We start from the raw sequence: 12,500 nt of genomic DNA, 5'->3' as shown, positions 1-12,500 counted from the left end.
TATGCATATCCTAGGTTAAGGGGCCAGACGAAGGCTGATTCAACTCTTAGAATAAACAGTCTTGAAATCCTTTTTTGTATGTTTTATTCCACTGCATGAAACTACATCTCAACCACTGAGGCTTGTTCATTTTAATCACACAGACACATGTGAAAAGGTTTAACAACCAAAAGGGGGGAAAAAGCACCACAAGAAAGGTGATCTTGAGGACAGCAAGATGTCTATCGTTCCATAAGCGTATGATTAGCTGGGATAATGGCCTTGTGGCTTTGCTTGTTGACAGACACCAGCGAACGCTCGCATCTTTTCCCAGTGCTCACTCAACTGTGAAATAGGCTCCCGCGGTCATGCTGTAATTTAATTGGCCATGCTCATAATCATATCACAGGTCTTCATCTTCACCCATTGGATGAGAGGCCCTGACAGGTGCTGTCAGGGAGCATGCCATTGGTTATTAGATTGCAATGCGAGGCTTGCCAGACACAGTATTAGGCTTGTTAGCAGTGGGCCTGGGCCAGAAATGTATTGAGCAGACAGCACACACAAAAACATTCAAACATATGCACGGACACACACACACTCAGGCATGCAGGCACGCAGGAACACACACACAAACACACACACACACACACACACGCACACACACATACGCACACACACAGGAACACACACACACACACACACACACACACACACACACACACACACACACACACACACACACACACACACACACACACACACACACACACACACACACACACACACACACACACACACACACACAGTTGCACACACACATGCATGCACACACGGACGCATGCACACACACACGCATGTACATGTGTGGGCAGTCAGGCAGGCTGGTACACACACACACACACACACACACACACTCAGAAACACACACACAAACACACACATGCACATATGCATACACGTACGGGCAGGCAGGTAACGCTTTTTCAGTATGGCACGGAAGGTCTGAGCCTGTCTGCTCATTAGTGATGGATCTTTGCCTTTGGAAATGACTGAGCAGTCTAATAATAAACATAACGATAAGCAAATGACACGCAGTGAATCGGAAAAATAGATTGCAATTTGAAAATTTATACACATGTTGAGCACAGTGCCGATCGATACCTCCCACTTTTTTCAATTGAAAATCGTGTATTGTCAGACCCTACACACTGAAAACCCTTTATCTCCAGCGGAGTCTGATGGATGTGTTTGTTCTGCATAAATATGTCTGTTGTAATACAGTGAAGAAGAAGGAGGAGGAGAAGAAGAAGAAGAAGAAGAAGAAGAAGAAGAAGAAGAAGAAGAAGAAGAAGAAGAAGAAGAAGAAGAAGAAGAAGAAGAAGAAGAAGAAGAAGAAGAAGAAGAAGAAGAAGACACCCAAGGTTGCTTAAACTTTCATCTGGGTAAGTGTGTAGGTATGATTGTGCACCTAAATGCATGTGTGTGTGCATGTGTGTGAGTCTGTGTGCATGCATGCATGTGTGTGTGCATGCGTGTGCGTGTGTGCATGAACTAGAAGCCAAAGGCCTAAGTGTTTCTTCAAGGTGCTCTTTGAACAGGGCTGGTGAAAGGCCACTTTGTATATGTTTATGCCAAGAGGTGGGGGCAGCTGCAGGCTTCAGCCAACCGACCCTTGCATTAAAGAGGACCTCAGCAATCTTGCGGGACTAAAGCGATTGTGAGATTAGAGAAAGGAGGTGTTGATAAACAAAGATTGAAGAAAAGAGTACAAGGCCGAAGAGAGAAAGGAAGGTGTTCTACATTCTAAACAGCAAAGTAAGCATTTCAAAATAATAGTTCAGTTCAGGAGCCATATACTGTACAGTCCAATTTATATCAAGTGGGCCTGACCAGAAACATAACTGCAAAATGTTAAAAATTTCTGCTTCATCTCAGAATCGCATTGCTAGTCAACCATCTCGAGGTGGATGTTAAAGGTATTTCAAAAGCATTAACAGTAAATGGCGAGCAAGAAAAACAAAAAAGCAAAGCAAAGTCTCTCTGAAGAAAGACACCTGCAGCACTTTTGTGATGGACTAGAGATTAACTTCATTTTTGACATGCGGCCCCCAGGCCTTACGTTTGACATTCCTGCTCTACATAAACTATACCGTACCTATGTGAGTTCTACTGTACATTCTGCGGGCTGACGTTGGGAAGCTGGAAAATTCTTCTGAACTCCCATAATGGCATTACCCTGAGGTTTTTTTTTCTATAATGTTTTCTGTAATGTTGTAATGTTTTAGTAATGTTTATTTCCCTCCAGTGGTGAAACAACATGCCACTAATTAGTTACACAGACACTCCGTCATAATAAAAAGGAAACTGGGATGTTCTCAGGGCCGCTGACAGCTTTGTCTAGGCCCGGGACAAAACCAGCTTAAAGGCCCCCCCAGCCAATACATATGATGTCATAATAACGATGCCATTCTGGGCCCCCCTTTTCCTTGGGCCCGGGACAACTGACCCCTTTGTCCCCCCCATCGGCTTCCCTGGATGTTCTCTCCATACGCACCAGAAGTAAGTTCATAGCCTACTTCCCTCTGAGTGAACTCCATCGTTAGCAAACCTGTTATGGAGGCAATTAGGCTACTACGCACAAGCAATGTTGTGTACAGGGACCTCAAGGAGGAAGAGTTAGTGTGCAGCAAGAAGACGAAGAAGATGGGAGGGGGAAATAATAGAAGAAGATGTGTTGAAAAGGTTTTTGGGTGGCCAAGCCCAGACAACATCAGACAGGCAGGCTGTGTGGGAATCCCGTACAAGATAGCCTTTGATATTTCCTGTTAGCCCGCTGAAAGAGAGAGCGATGACTAATCCGAGCTATCTCTAGCAGTCTGACACATCCCACAGGGGATGCAGGCTTTTTCGGAGCTTCCTGGGAAAAGCCAAGATTAATATTTATGCAAAGCCACACGCCCATACATGGGGGAGATAGCCCCCTTCTTTTATGCTTTTCTTTTCTTTTCCTTTCTTTTTTCTTCTCTTTCAGTCCAATTTTACTGGCACCTCGTTCCTGGAGGTCAGACTCACGGATATGTGTGCTGCACTGAATACTACGGTGACACTTGCCTCAATAAATGAGTCATTTGAATGACACTTCATTTCAAGATTTATGAATCACAATACTACGTCAGCACACAGCTAATATTGATCTAATTAATTAAATCACTGATATTTCCTTATGCTTCTTAAGTGCTTGTGACTAACACATGAAAAAATAAAACAAAGTCAACTGAAAAACAACTAAAAGCAATCAAATCTGTCCAACGAAACATGTCGGCACAGCGTACTTTTCCATTTATACCCTCTATATTTTAGGGCTATTTACAACGTTCGCACTGGGACTGCCTGCACGCACGGTTTATAGATGAGAATCACCATCCAGTATCAGCCTTCCCAGCCCAATGAAATGGGAGCCCGTTCACTGAGTTCTATTTCCAAGTTACAACACAAACTTATTCGGACTCCTGCTCGCTGGCCCGTCCGTGTGCCACACTGACACCAAGCGTTGGTGTGAAAGTAGTAATCTGTTTACATGTGAAGAGTTCAGATGCAAAACCCTCTAACTCCATTTCTGAAGACCTGCACTTCTATATTTTTAGAGAACCCCGTTGTTGGTTTGGTTTACATTCATGTACTTGATAATACATATAAATAGTTCTATTACATAAATAAAATAAAACATATGCAATTTTGGTAGCTTTGTATTAAATAAAAATGAATTAAGATTATTTTCTGAAAAGGCACTTAGGGGGTTTTGCATCTGAACTCCTCAATGTTTTCTAACCATTCTGGAATAAGCTAAATATGGATACATTCGGACACGTTCGCCTGTGACCCCTACTTGCAGCGTAAAAGCGGCGTTATGTTAGCATGTTCGTGGGTATTAACGCGACTCCATTTCCATTCCTGCTTGTTTAACAAGGTTACGGTGTCTCTTTATACAGCTGCAATATATGTGCTGATCCTTATTCTGTCCTCACTCACACATATCGAAGATGCATTATGATATGATGACTAACAGCACTCAGCAGGGTGCCCCCCCATGTGTGTGTGTGTGTGTGTGTGTGTGTGTGTGTGTGTGTGTGTGTGTGTGTGTGTGTGTGTGTGTGTGTGTGTGTGTGTGTGTGTGTGTGTGTGTGTGTGTGTGTGTGTGTGTGTGTGTGTGCATGTGGGTGAGAGAGAGAAAGAGAGTTTTGGCCTCTTGATGCGTGCAATGTGCATGTATGATGCATGGTTATGTGTTTGTACAAGTGTGTGTGTGTGTGTGTGTGTGTGTGTGTGTGTGTGTGTGTGTGTGTGTGTGTGTGTGTGTGTGTGTGTGTGTGTGTGTGTGTGTGTGTGTGTGTGTGTGTGTGTGTGTGTGTGTGTGTGTGTGTGTGTGAGAAAGAGAGAGAACGAGAGAGAGAGAGAACGAGAAAGACGGAGAGAGAGAATGAGAGAGCAAGGGAGAGCCTTTTTGCAGGTGGATTCATATCTGTGCCTGTGTGTAGGTGATAGGTGTGTGTGTAGGTGGTAGGTGTGTGTGTAGGTGGTAGGTGTGTGTGTAGGTGGTAGGTGTGTGTGTAGGTGGTAGGTGTGTGTGTAGGTGGTAGGTGTGTGTGTAGGTGGTAGGTGTGTGTGTAGGTGATAGGTGTGTGTGTAGGTGGTAGGTGTGTGTGTAGGTGGTAGGTGTGTGTGTAGGTGGTAGGTGTGTGTGTAGGTGGTAGGTGTGTGTGTAGGTGATAGGTGTGTGTGTAGGTGGTAGGTGTGTGTGTACGCGTGCGTGCGTGCGAGTGGTTCATAATATGCACTCGCAGTTGGCCAAGTCACCACTGGAAACCGAATATCCTGGAGGGAGGAGGGCCCGCCGGTTCGGATCCCAGCGTTCAAAATTCATGCGGCGTGCAGATTTCAAGGATTAGGGCTCTGGTAAGACATCCAGATCGGGAGCCCAGGGCCAGGGAGGGGACGCGGATCATTAACTCCTCTCATTTTACCAGAGAGAGTAGAGAGAGAGAGAGGTTCCATTGGCCCATTGTTTCCTGGTTCTATTATGGCCCCCCTTAAGGGCTCTGCATACTTCACGTGCGCACTTTGGCGCGAGTGGCGCGAGAACCATTAATGACGTCATCACTCGCGACAGACTATTCATACTTCAAAAGCGCCCTGCTCGCATTGTCGGAAGTGCCCTCTGCTGTTCATGAGAGAAACGGCAGTATTTTTCGCAACTCGCAGCGTGAGTTCTACTGATGTATATAATAGAAAGCCAAACACGGCTGCTGTAGGGCTACTGAACGTCTGACTTGTGACTTACCACATTGAAACATATATATTTTTTGTTGTAGCCTACATTGCCAGATAATTCCAAGACCATGTGAGAGCATTGTTCTGGCGGCAGAATTTATAAATAGATCGCCGAACACAACGTGCTTCTGAACAAAGTAAACAATTGTTTCACTGAACAACATTTAAGAGAGAAGATAAAATAACTCTCTATGGCATTTTATTATCCTCAAAATGATGCAGGATCCATTCTGTAGTAGCCTACAGTAGTTGTAGCCTCTCTTCGCAACTCCTGCTTTGTCTGCCTACCTGCATGGTCGCTGGTGGCGCGCGACAAGTTAGAAAAATCCTCGTGTGCACGACGTGGCGACACGCGCCGAATTTTGAGCTTACGACGGGGGGCGTGTCGAAATTTTAGGTCACGTGACGGCGCGCGCCATCGTCGTGAGTGAAGTATGAAGGAGACTAGCGCCACTCACGACTAGTATGAATCCCCCTTTAGGCAGACCTAAGGACTGTTCTATTCATTGTAGGAGCATTATGACACGCCCCTTTAGGCAGACCGGAACCTGGTCGCGTTAGGTGCCCATAGAAACCTATTATGTTGGCATATCTCTATAGAATATTTCTCCTTTTACTCCCTGCATCTCCTCCTCCGCCTCTTTCCTCTCTTACTCACTCACTCACTCACTCATTCTCTCACTCATTCTCTCACTCATTCTCTCACTCTCTCTACTCCTCTTTCCTCTCTTACTCACTCACTCACTCATTCTCTCACTCACTCACTCACTCACTCACTCACTCATTCTCTCACTCTCTCTACTCCTCTTTCCTCTCTTACTCACTCACTCACTCACTCACTCACTCACTCACTCACTCACTCACTCACTCACTCACTCTCTCTACTCCTCTTTTCTCTCCTTCTCATTCTCTCTGACACTGTGTCTCTTTTTTTCGCTCTGACTCCGACTCTCGACTCTCTCCCTTCAGCTCTCTCTATCTCTCTACCTCTCCTCTTTACTCTTTTTGTCTTCATCCTCTCCATCTCTCTCTCTCCATCTCTCTCTCTCTCTCTATCTCTCTCTCTCTCTCTCTCTCTCTCTCTCTCTCTCTCTCTCTCTTCATTCTTCATCCTATCATGCTAGATAGCACCGAGTGCAGGACTTGTACAACAACCATCTCAAGAAAGGGATTTTAGTGCGCAAACAAACAGAAGAGAAATGTAACGCCTTGGTACGGTATGTGTACATGTCGGATAGTTGGTTAGACTTAAGTCAGTGTATATTAATGAAAGAACATGAATGATTGACCCCCGCAAATAAGACGAACACAATCCTATGTTTGTTTCTCTCTCTCTCTCTCTCTCTCTCTCTCTCTCTCTCTCTCTCTCTCTCGCTCTCTCGGAGGTTGCAAAGCGCATTACAGTTCACCTGACACCGTCTAACTTGATGCCTGTAATGATTAAACACCCGGGGCGGCGTGAACCCAAATTAAGTAACCCCCGAACTGAACAGCCGGTCGGGCTCCCTATTGGTGTCATTTACGTATCTGATATGTCTTACTGTGCTGGCAATGAGCTAGTATTGGATGGCCTCGGGCAACGGGAAAAGCCAGAGCGCCGCGAGCAATGAAACAGAGGCACACTGTGTTGCTAACAGGAGGGCTAACAGAGCGGTGAATGAAGATAAACCTCCGAAGGAGAAGGCGGGTTCATCTGAGGAGAACCGGCTATGTGGCCAACGAGGCTACAGTCGTTTTAGAGTAGTCTTTCTCAACGGGGTGCGCTACAGCCCCCCAAGGGACGTTTGAGAGCCCTAGTGGGGCGTTGAGAAGGATACATTTGAGAGCGGGTGGTGCTTAGTTGTCATTGGGGGGCATTAGTCAATTTAAAATGTTTAATAGTAAGGGAGGCATTGGCAGGCTTGTGATGAGGTCAGGGGGGCGTTGGGAGGCTTATGATGAAGTCAAGGGGGCGTTTGTTCAAAAAAGGTTGAGAACCTTAGAGTGTGGAGTCAGCACATTTAAAATCCTTTTTTCTTTGTTTCTTTATTCCATGGCAGGATTGGATGACGTTTTGACTGTCAATGAAAAAAGGATTTTAATTGTTTGGACTCTTCACTCTGAAAATATATAATATTTGTACCTATTTTCTTCAACTGCACTTTGAAAACTTAAATAAATAAATGTGTGACAATATTTTGAAAAAAAAACTACTGAGACACCTGAAAAAATATATCGGGATTTGTATTTTTCTGACATATCTTTCAGCCTTACCCTTTCATACCCTTGCTGCGTCCGCTTGCAGGACTGACACATAATGAGGGACAGAGAAATAAAAAGAATACAAACGACCGAATGAAAAATGTGTCTGACTGTGAGGCAGTGGGGCAGCTCTTGTGGTTCGAGGGGGTGAGGTGTATGTGGAAGGCAGGCCTGTGCTACGTTCACCGGGGCAACTAGCAGCGGGGTACTGTAGCAACCCGACACACATGGCAGACTTCTTGACGAATGGTGGACACTTCAATTTGAAGGACAAAAAGGTGTTTGTTTTTTTAGACAGAGAGGGAGAGAGCACGTACGTGTTTGTGTGCCAACTACCGTGTTTTGTTTGACTTTCTTTGCTTTAACCCTCCTACTCTGGTTTATTTGTGATTATTTTGCATTCCGCCGCTGCGGTAAGCAAAGGATTGAACGAAACAGAAACACAAGAAAACGAGAGAGAGAGAGAGAGAGGGGCAGAGAGAGAGAGAGAGAGAGAGAGAGAGAGAGAGAGAGAGAGAGAGATTACTGTGTTTATATAAAAGAGCAACCCCTATCAGGGGCGGAAAATGCATACCTTTGTCAGAGTAAATTATGTCAGGTGGCGGAAGAAAAAAAAACATTCACACATCACAGGAGAGGCTGAAACAAATTGCATGTGCTGTTCCCTGAGCTAAGCATTACAAAAAACATTACTACGCTTCTTTGGGCTCGGTATCTTCGAGGACAGAGGAAAGCGAAAGACAGAAAGAGAAAAAAAGAGAGAAAAGAAAAGAGAGAGAGTGTGTGTGTGTGTGTGCAGTGTTCACGTGTAACGAGCCACCGTTTTAATGAAATTGACTCCAAGCCTCCTGAGCGCTTTGGAGTTTAACCAAGCAGAAAAGATAATGCCCCGGCCCTCTTTTCATGCTGGCTTCCCCTTCTCTATTTGTCAAGCTACTGCTAGAGAGTCGAGGGCACACCACACCACACCACAACACAACACACCACACCAGAGAGTGTGCACAGCCCCATAACACAGGCCTTCCTCCTTCCTCCTTTTCTCCTTGGCACCAAATCCTGCTGCAGTAGCATGTTAAAAAGGCAGACTCAGGTCTAGGAGGCCTTGGGAAGTGCTTTGTAGGATGCATCTCGACGACGTCCATCAATCTATAAGTGAGTTCCTTCCAATCCCCTTATATGTTGTGTACTGCAGTTTTATAGGGTTTTTTTTGTTTTGTTTTTAAAGGAGTTTTAGGAGAGGGCAACTGGTGATCCCAAAGCCCAAAAATTGCTCTTGAAAAACAGGCTGAGAGAAAGCTTTCAGCCTGAGAGGCTTTAGGCAATTAGCACTTTCATAAGACCAAACGCATACGGCCTACAAGAAACACACAGTGCTAATGATGTTGATTTCTGCTGTTATTGTAAAAAAAAAACTCTTCCACGTCTTGTGATAAAGTGTCAGTTGAACAAGCCCGAATTTCTTCAAAGAGAATAACCCAGTAAAATGATAATTACGTGACAAACTTATTGTTTTTCATCTTCTTTCATCTGTTTTTCATCTTCTAAATGTGAGCCAATAGAGGGTGTTTCTCTGAGCGTAGAAATCAGGAGGGAAAAACAATGAAAGATCATAAGTCAATACTAAAGGTTACCTGCTGTCATATTCCAATGTCAACGACATCCTCTGTGCTATGTAAGTGTGTGCGTACATGCGTGCATGCGTGCGTTCACCTGCTTGTAAGCATATTTGTATCTGTGTGAGTGTATGTATGTGTCTGCGCGTGTTAACACATTTCCATTTCATTCTGGGGGAGAAAAAAAGAGGAATGGAACACCTGCCATGTCAGTGTTCACAGATCCCCATGACAACAGACATCCAGACGGTTGGCTGTGATGTGCGATGTCTCAGGTGCGTTGCCGTGGCGAGGGAAGTGTCATGCAGCAGTGGTGCCCTACACACTAAACAAAGACACGGGTCACCCTGCTGCTATCTGTCTTTCCCTCCTTTCTCTCCCTCCCTCCTTTCCCCCCCTCCTTTATCTCACTCTGCCCGTCATGCTTTCTCTCCTCTATGCCCACCATTTCATGTGTATTTTACCATTCCCCCTCTCCCCTCCTCTGTTTCTGTCTTTCTTCTCCTCTACACAAAGCAAAATTGCAGGCGATACCCTGGCTGCCACCACCTCTCGCTCTTGTCTTTTCTTCCCTGCCAGGCGTTCCCACTGTTTCTGTCTCTTCCCTTCTGTTTCTGTCTCTATTTCTGTCGCTGTTCCTGTCTGCCTGCCTGTCTGCCATTTGTCTCTCATTCTCTGTTTGTCTACGTCTCTCCCACAGGATCCATGGACACATCATCTATCTTTCCGTCTGTCTATGTCTGCCTGGGCATCTGCTCAGTCACCTACCTCATCTCTCTCTCTCTCTCTCTCTCTCTCTCTCTCTCTCTCTCTCTCTCTCTCTCTCTCTCTCTCTCTCTCTCTCTCTCTCTCTCTCTCTCTCAGAATTCACAGACACATCACATCAGCAAAGTCTTCCCCACTTAGCCCCAGACTGTAACCGTAACGACGAACGAGACAGACGAGGAGGGAAAATGCACTCCTCACCCCCATTCTTAATGCGCCGCTGCTATGCGCGCACTATGGCGTCACCTGAGAATGTACTTAACATTGCAACATTTATTTAAGCTAATGCATTTTTGAGTGAGTTACAGCATACTCGGAGGATGGTATATACAGTTAGGGCCATAAATATTTGGACATCTGCACAGCTTTCATCTTTTTGGTGCTGTACACCATCCCAATGGGTTTGAAATGAAACAAACGAGATGTACATTAACAGCAGACTTTCAGCTTTAATATGGGGGTGTTTGCGTCCAAATCGAGTGAACTGTGAAGGAATTATGACATTTTCTATCAGTGCCACCCAACTTTTAAGGGATCAAAAGTAATTGGACAGTCTAATATTTATACAACAAACTTTCCATTTTTAATTATTTGGTTGCAAATACTTTCCCATTAGTTACAGACTATCCATAGACATCAATAGACACTGGGTTTTATCCCTGGTGATGCTATAGTGAGCTGTCTATTACAACAGTCTTCAGGTCCTGCTTATTCTTAGGATATTTTCCCTTCAGTTTTGCCTCCAGCAAGTGAAATACTTGCATAATCGTACTCAGGTGAGGTGATTGACTGGGCCATTGAATAATATTCTACGTTTTTGGGGTAGAAATGGCTTAATGGCTTTCACATGAAGCTATGGGTCATTGTCCATCTGCACTGTGAAGCATTGTCCAATGAGTTCAGAACCATTCGTTTTAATATGACATGATAATATAGCCTGAAAATCTTCAGAATTCATCCTGTGGCTTTTGTCGGTAGTCCTCATCATCAATAAATACAAGGGGAAAATAGTATTGACAGAAATGCATGCCCACACCATGACACTACCACCACCATGATTCACTGATTGGGTGGTATGCTTTGAATCATGAACAGTTTCTTTCCTTCTCTATACTCTTTTCTTCCCATTACCCTTGTACAAGATGATTTTTGTCTCCTCTGTCCATAGGATGTAGCTCAAGACCTATACAGTATTTTTAAGACGTTGTTTGGCAAAGCCAAATCTGGTATTGCTATTTCTGATGCAATCAATTATTTACATCTTTTAGTGAGCCCCCTGCATTTCCTATGGTGAAGTGTTCCTGAACGGTCTTCAACTTTTTCTTGATTGTTGCCTTGGACATGTATCCACCGTTCACCTGGACACTGTTCTACATCTGGGCAACTGTTGGGAGATGGGTTTTTTTTCACCAGATACAGAATAGTGTCTGTCATCCAGAGCATTAGTCTTCCATATATGCCAGGTAATTTGGTGTTGCTCTGGTATTTCTTTTTTTTCCAACATTCTGAACTCTTGAATTAATCATATTTCCCCATCTCACAAATGGGTTTTGTTTTGATTTTTTTCAACCTTATGATGGCTTGCATCACTGATGGTGACAGGTGGACTTCGGATCTCATGGACATTCCGTAAAAATATATAAAAATGCAAATGAAACACTTCAAATCTTGGTGATGGTGTAGTAAGGGAATAACACACATCTGACTGGAGAATAGCTGAGTAGCCTACTGTCCTATTACTTTTGATCCCTTAAAAAGTGAGCAACACAGACAAAAAACGTTGCTATTTCAATCCTGTTAATGCGATATGGATGTTAACACCTTCACATTAACGTTAAGAGTCTACAGTTAATGCACAGTTTGTTTGTTTTATTTCAAATCCATTGTGGTGGGGTATAGGGTGAAAAAGGATGATAATTGTGTTGCTGTCCAAATATTTCTGGCCCTAACTGTACGCTACTACATACATATTTCATTAGCTTGAAAAGGTGGAGGGGCTTCCTTTGGAATTAAGCCCCCAGATATGGATGCCCATTCTGCTGTTGAATGGATGTCCATGTTGTCCATCCAGTTGAACTGCAAGATATCTGACATGAGTCTGAGCAGCTGGCAGGGTGGGTGGGGCGTAAAAAGGTCAGTTGTCCTGGGCCCAGATGGAGAGGGGGCCCAGAATTGGGTCCTCAATACATTGCATATAATGGCCGTGGTGGGGCCCTTTTGGGGTCTTTGTCATGGGCCCGGCCAAAAGCAGCCAGCAGCCCTGCTGCGATGGGGTTCGAAATACAGCTGCTGCTGCTGCTGCTGCCGTTGCCGCTGCCAGTCCGATTTGTGATCCCTGATCTGTCTGTCTGTCAGATTGCGCCACACATTTCAGCGCGGCAATGCCGTACTGGATGACAGAGAGGTCAGGCGGGGTCACGGAAGACGAGACAGTGGAGCCGTAACTAAATATTTACGAGTCGTCGCACTGCTCTGGAGTGTCCCTGGATGGAAACCAGCCCTTGTGTGTGTTGCTATATATACAGTATATAAGCTGTTTTTTTCACTCACCCTCTGTCTCTCCATCTCTCT

At 44.7% G+C, this 12,500-nt stretch overlaps 1 protein-coding gene and 1 long non-coding RNA gene across 2 annotated transcripts in view; one reads left to right on the top strand and one right to left on the bottom strand.

The window, feature by feature from the left end:
• The window catches only part of LOC134436604 (uncharacterized), a 265,909-nt gene that overhangs the window by 7,212 nt on the left and 246,197 nt on the right, over positions 1 to 12,500 (top strand). The window lies entirely within an intron of this gene.
• Positions 1 to 12,500, bottom strand: part of khdrbs3 (KH domain containing, RNA binding, signal transduction associated 3) — a 265,883-nt gene that overhangs the window by 120,650 nt on the left and 132,733 nt on the right. The window lies entirely within an intron of this gene.

Source organism: Engraulis encrasicolus, chromosome 20 (assembly GCF_034702125.1).
Source record: "Engraulis encrasicolus isolate BLACKSEA-1 chromosome 20, IST_EnEncr_1.0, whole genome shotgun sequence".
Classification (NCBI taxonomy): domain Eukaryota; kingdom Metazoa; phylum Chordata; class Actinopteri; order Clupeiformes; family Engraulidae; genus Engraulis; species Engraulis encrasicolus.
Note: the sequence above shows the minus strand (reverse complement) of the source record. Positions and strands in the feature narration are given on the sequence as shown.